The sequence below is a fragment of the Pan paniscus genome, chromosome 3, assembly GCF_029289425.2.
Source record: "Pan paniscus chromosome 3, NHGRI_mPanPan1-v2.0_pri, whole genome shotgun sequence".
NCBI classification, from domain to species: Eukaryota; Metazoa; Chordata; class Mammalia; order Primates; family Hominidae; genus Pan; species Pan paniscus.
In genome coordinates this window covers 126,892,543-126,898,995 of record NC_073252.2, presented here as the reverse complement: position 1 = coordinate 126,898,995, position 6,453 = coordinate 126,892,543, and the positions used below count along the sequence as shown (strand labels likewise).

The window sequence follows — 6,453 nt, the reverse complement described above, 5'->3', positions numbered from 1 at the left end:
TTATAGCCACTCATAATGTCAGGGCTCAAGATCATTGCCTTTAGTGGCTGGAATAGAATTCTTTGATCATCCATATGAATATACTGCTAGGTAAGGAGGTAGATAGTAAAACATGCAGCCTTACGGGTTAAATATTGGTTTCTTGGAGTCAAATGACAATGTTTACCACTTTTGTCTTCTTTTAAGCATGCTTAAGATTAGTGAAGGTGAATAGAAGCCACAGAAAGCTGCCTTTGTAAGTCAAAACGTATATTTCCCTTATGGAATCTTCCCAACAATTGATAGAACCATGTGTACAGTAAGCCTACATCTGATAAAACACTGGCATCAAATGGAAGCTAGAATTTCCATTTCCAGGTTCTTTCAACCTGGGTGACCTTCCATTTCCAAGCTGAAACTTCACTTTCCCAGCATCTAAGGTGCTTCTCTTAGATGGTACCTTAGTTTGTAAGTATACTTCCTGTATCTATCATCTGCTTAAAAAGTACCACTTACAATGTCCTCTCTATGCAAGCTTTTAAATTATTTTAAAATGTACTATCCTTTCATCTTTAAATATTTTTTAAATTGTCGTTTCCTGCCTCTGTGCCTTTGTTCATTCTGCCTCTATCACTGTAATGCTGTTCTCTGTCCCTCCTACTTCAAGGATCCAGTTTCTTCCTGAAGTGATCCCTGATGTTCTCAGATAAAAGTGATATTCCAAACCTCCCTCCCCACCTACCATGTACATCCCAAATATTATATCTGTGATTTTGATATTTATCCATCTCTACATTATTCTAAGAGTATGTGTAAATTCATTTGGCTTACCTCTTGCTTAGCTCTCTTCTAGAATGTAAAAATTTTATACATAGGAGCTGTACCCAAGTCATTTCTTGTGTGTTTCACAGCACCTAGTCCACTGTCTTCAACTAGGGCAATACTGTGTGCTTCCTTGGCAATAATGCATGCTAAGAATTACTTTGTGGCATACCTGTTATGGATGTTTTTATATAATTCTTACCTTTCCTCTTCCAGCTGGCAATTGTTTTCTTTCTTGGTTACTTTTGAAATTTCCAGTAATCAAAATAATAAAAAGAAAATTAATCTCTACAAAAATACAGTTCTTAGATCCAGTATTCACGCAAAAAGAATAATGCAGTAAAAATAGATAAATAAAAGCATGCTGAGGTTGTCAGTATTTTAAACACAGTTATGTGGTGTTTCTTGGTAAAGTTGAATGAAGCACCAAAAATATCATTTTGTTAACCTGCTTCTTCCATCTAGTGGCAAAAAGCAGGAAGAAACAATGTCCTAGAAAAACACCACGATCAAATGGTTCTAAATGCCATTTCAAGAAATACTGATGATAAGAGTTCAACATTCAAGGTTTATATGATGAGCATATGATAAGTATTTTTAAATAATTTTAGCAAATTGATAGTGCTCAGCTAGGATAACTGTCAAAGTTACTTAAAGTCATACATGTATTTGCATGCTTTCACAAAGACTTCAACTACATATGTAAAGCTATGTATCACCCCACATTAAATTGAGATGGATTTATTTTGGTATACATAATTATGGATCTGGAACAAACTGTTGGATAACTATTTAGAATGCCATTATTTCCTCAGCTATAAGCACATGGCAACCATGCTGTTATAAGTTTTAAGAGGTACAATTGAGAACCACTGCAATTGGACTTCACCATTGGAATTGCCAGTGAAAATATTTCTGCAATAATAGGCAGTGAAAAATTTTGTGACCTGAGGCATAGGGTCAATTGGAAGGGGGAGAGAGGGAAAGTTTAAAGGAGGTACAATCAGCTGCTCTGCATTGTTAGAGCTGCTTCAAAGACATTAATGAAAAATAATATGCAATGGACAGCATAATTGTGCATTCTCTGCACTCAAAGGCCACCAGCTTATCCCTAATACATGAGGTTTGACTGCCCTTCTAACATTTTCTGTTTGCCTCACTGCAAATGTAATTAATGTTTTAGAAGTTAAATGTGGGTTATGCCGAAGTGGAAAGAATGTTCTCCAGGACAGCAACTTTTTCCCGTTCTTCTTTTCAAGTGAACAAGTTAACCATGTGTAATGGTGATAAAAATAAAAAGCCGTCAAAGTATTTAATATGTAAAGACTATAAGGGAAAATATAAGTGTCCATGAGTATCATAATTATTTTAAACTCAGTTTTTAATAAAAGAAAATAAACTTTTTGTTTATTTCCTAATTTTTAAGAGGAGAAAAACTTGTGTCTTCCGATCTCTGAAACCCTTTCCCAGATGAATAGGGACCAGCTACAAAAGTTCATTGAATATTTAATCATGGCACACCACCACACCGAAGTTCTTCCTACCGCACAGAAACTGGCAGATGAGATTCTATCCTCCAACTCAGAAATCAACCAAGTGAACAGCGCTCCTGACCCCACAGCTGGGGCCAGCATTAACAATGAGAACTGTTGGCGTTGGATGAAGAAGAGGTGAAAGAACAAGTGAAGCTTTTTCTCTCCCAGGGGGCTTAGTATGGCTCTGGAAAGCAACTCAACTCAATATTTGCCAAGGTTCGAGAAATGCTGTGGATGACAGATTCCAATGGAGCAAGGATACTGATGCTAATAACTGACCAGTTTATGGCTGACCCATGACTCACACTCTGGAGTCAGCAAGGAACAAGCCTGACAGGCAAGGTCAGGCAACTCTGGCATGAGCTAGGGCTTTATGGGTGTGCATAACTTTAAATCCACACTGCAAACTGGAGGAGAAATCCTGCTGGCTGCAGCTGCTGCAGAAGTGGAGTGACCTGGATGTCTGTCCCCTGGAGGATGGAAACTATGGACATGAGCTGTCCAACATCACCAATGCACTTCCCCAGAATGCCATTCACAGCCCAGACTCCTTATCCAGACCAAGACGAACGATATTCACAAGGGCCATTGAGGGCCATGAATTACACTGACAGGACAGCCACCTACAGTGAATAATCAGCAGTGATGTTTACACAGCTCCTGCCTGCCAGCAGGAAAGTGAAAGAGTACTCTTTAATTCCCCAAGCCAGCCACTGTGCCTTGAGCATGTGCCTACAGCCTGTGCTCAGGTTGATGCCCTACGTTCCCATGGTTATCCAAAAGAGGCCCTCAGACTCACAGTGACCATTATTAATACTCTGAAGCTGCAGCAACAGCGGCAACTGGAAATCTACAAGCATCAGAAGAAAGAATTGTTGCAGAGAGGAACCACAACCATCACAAACCTGGAGGGCCAGGTGGGCCACCCCGGATCCCATTGGCTGCCTGTTTCTCACTTTGACTGAGGCCTGCTGCCTGAATGATGACGGCTATCTGGAGATGTCAGATATGAATGAAAGCAGACCCCCTGTGTACCAACATGTACCTGTGGCTGCAGGCTCCCCAAACAGCAGTAAGTCCTACCCGTCATTGGCCCTGGAAGTTGCATTGATGGACCTGGGTCAACAGAGGATAATGCCTGAATACCTCTACGCACAGGACAAGGTGTCCCATAATGAAGAGCAGCTCCTAAGCCAGCAGTAAGATACACTGTTTGCAGTGTTTGCACTAGCTCATCGTCAAGCTCCAAGAGCTGCAGCTTGACGATGACCTAGTGCAAACACTGCAAACAGTGTATCTTACTGCTGGAAGGGGGCTCTTTCAGCAGTCTGGGAGAAGTCATCCACTAAAAGAGTGTTCCCATGCATACATACCTTTGCCAAGTATTTGTTCTCAGCTCTGCTGTCTCATGGTCCAGACCTGTCCTATAAATTATCCTGACGTACCATGAGGTTACCTGTTTTAGAAAACTCAGCTTCTGGCCGGGCACGGTGGCTCATGCCTATAATCCCAGCACTTTGGGAGGCTGAGGTGGGTGGATCATCTAAGGCCAGGAATTCAAGACCAGCCTGGCCAACATGGAGAAACCCCATCTCTACTAAAAATACAAAAAAAAAAAAAAAATTAGCCAGGTATCGTAGCAGATGCCTGTAATCCCAGTTACTCAGGAGGCTGAGACAGGAGAATCACTTGAACCCAGGAGGCAGAGGCTGCAGTGAGCTGAGATCATACCATTGCACTTCAGCCTGGGCAAGAAGAGCGAAACTCCATCTCAAAAAAAAAAAAAATGAAAGAAAGAAAACTCAGCTTCTGTAGGTGACACATCCCACCCTCACCATATGGTATCACAGCAGTGTGAACTGGCCTCTGCCATGCTGACTGCTGCCAAAAGAGACACTGAGATTCTGAACAATTCTGGAAGCAATACAGAATCAAAGCACATTCATTCTTCCTTCCTCATCTTCAAACTGGCCCAAATGCATTCAAGATTGCTATTCCCACTGACAGTAGTACTGACAGCACCCTGCTCAACGTGGCCCTGGGACTTGGGTTACAGGTGATGCAGATGACCTTATCAATCCTTAACTGGAGATGCCAGGAGGTGGTAGTGTGGTTGGTGACCTGTGCTACAGAAGTGGGTGATTCTCCCACCTCCGTCTACAACCAGGAGAAAGGAATTTCTAGGCCCTACTCTTGGGATGGGACAATGAATCCTTAGAGCTTTCATATTCCTATTCCTAATGGCCTAAGAAAGGATGGGGCTGCTGGTGGGAGAAGATGGCCTCTGTTCAGCCAGCCCAAGCCCTGTTCTCACTGCTTGAACCATATCCTGATGTCAGCAGAACTTTGACCCTCTCATCAGAGACATATCTAAGAGAGTGAATTTTCAGCTGCCAATACTCAAGTGCTCCCTTGGGAGGTAGTGGGCCAGGTGGTTTCATCCCTATCCCTGTCCATGCTTGTGAGAAACCCCAGACAACTTGGAGGCTCAGGACCCTTTCTAAAGCCCAAAGCCCCAGCTGAAGACTCTACCCTGAGAGGCCTCACTTCGGCTAGAACCCCTGGCAGATCTCCAACCCTGTCCTGGGGGCAAGCAAACCACAGGCTTCACTGCTCCATCCTTGTGAGAGGCTAACAGCACCTGAAGAAACCTTCAACCTTCTGACCGGGGAAGGAAGGGTTAGCAAGAGACCTCAAACAGGGTCGGGCCATCTGGGATGCTCCCCTTTCCCTGGTTTGCCTCAGATCATCTCAAACTTGCTGAGGAGGAGGGAGAACTCATCTATGCAGGCCAAGTTCAAACTCCAAATGGTAATCTGGGCAGACCTGAATCAGGACCCAGATGGCACGGCTGAGCTCAGGCTCTCCCTGTCATGTGTGCGGGCCCTGGTGATCATCTTGCAGAGCTGGTACACACTCTTCATTTCTGCTGAGGCTACTAGTATTGTAGCTACCACAGCTGTATCCCACACCACTATCCTGTGCCTCAGTCTTGACTATCCACAGCGGGAGGAAGTGGCTAGGTGTGCTCACACACTGGCCCTGCAGTGTGCTATGAAGCATCCACAGAACTGTGCCCCTGTCAGCCCTTACACTCTGTGAGGAAGACCACATTTCCTTTGAGGCAGCCTACCAGATTGCCACTGATGCTGAAGTTGATGGCATGAGACATTCACAGCTGTTCACCATCACCTGCTACATGGGGTTCCGTGGCTACCCGCTCCATGCCTTCAAGCTGGCCTTATCGGCCATGAGCCATCTTAACCTGGCCTATATCCAGGATACCCACACAGCCACACAGCCATCAATGATGTGCTCTGGGCTTGTGCCCTCAGCCACTCTCTGGGCAAGAATGAGCTGCCAGCTCTCATCCCCCTGGTGATGAAGAGTGTGCACTGTGCCATAGTGCTTCCAGACATCCTGTGTGCAACACTGCACAATGACTGCACCTGGCCTGGCTGGCACCCCAGGCCGCCGTAGCTCTGGAAAGTTCATGTCCATTGACAAATCTCCATTGTGCCAGTTGCCAATGATGCTGATGACACCATCAATACTTATATCAACACTACACACTCATGCCTACCACACATCAGCTCTTGCCACTATGGAAAGTTCATTGAATTTCTAAGCAAGGCTCTGGAGACCCTCCTGCTGCCCCAGGATGACCACCTGCAATTTGCCCAGTTCATCGACAACCTCAAATAAATCTACAAAGACAAGAAAAAGCTGATGCTGCTGGTGCGAGAGCGCTTTGCCTGAGGAAGCAGATAGCTCACCACCAGGGCAGACTGGGTGCCCAGGTAGGATCAGATCAGGCCAAGGACACTGAAACATTTGTCCATGAATGTGTCCTTTCTTTTTGCCAGATTTCTCTTCCCCATTCCTCTTAAATCTCTCTCACCACCTAAACGTTTGTTCCCCATCTCTGTGCCTCCTCTATTCATTCTCTCACCAAATGAGCTTCTAAGCACCAGTCTCCGTCTGCCATCAGATTAGCTGCTTTAGGTGCACAGTTCTCTTCTCACCCCGTACTTGCTTTCTTCCCCTGCCTTTCTATCTCAGTCTTCCTCTGCCTACTTTTGCCACAGTCTCATTGCTCGCTGACTTGGAGGCTAGG

General features: G+C 44.7%; 1 pseudogene; it reads left to right on the top strand.

Moving 5' to 3' along the window:
- Positions 1 to 2,250: 2,250 nt before the first annotated feature.
- On the top strand, positions 2,251 to 6,095 carry LOC100975930 (zinc finger SWIM domain-containing protein 5-like; annotated as a pseudogene).
- The last annotated feature ends 358 nt before the right edge of the window (positions 6,096 to 6,453 follow it).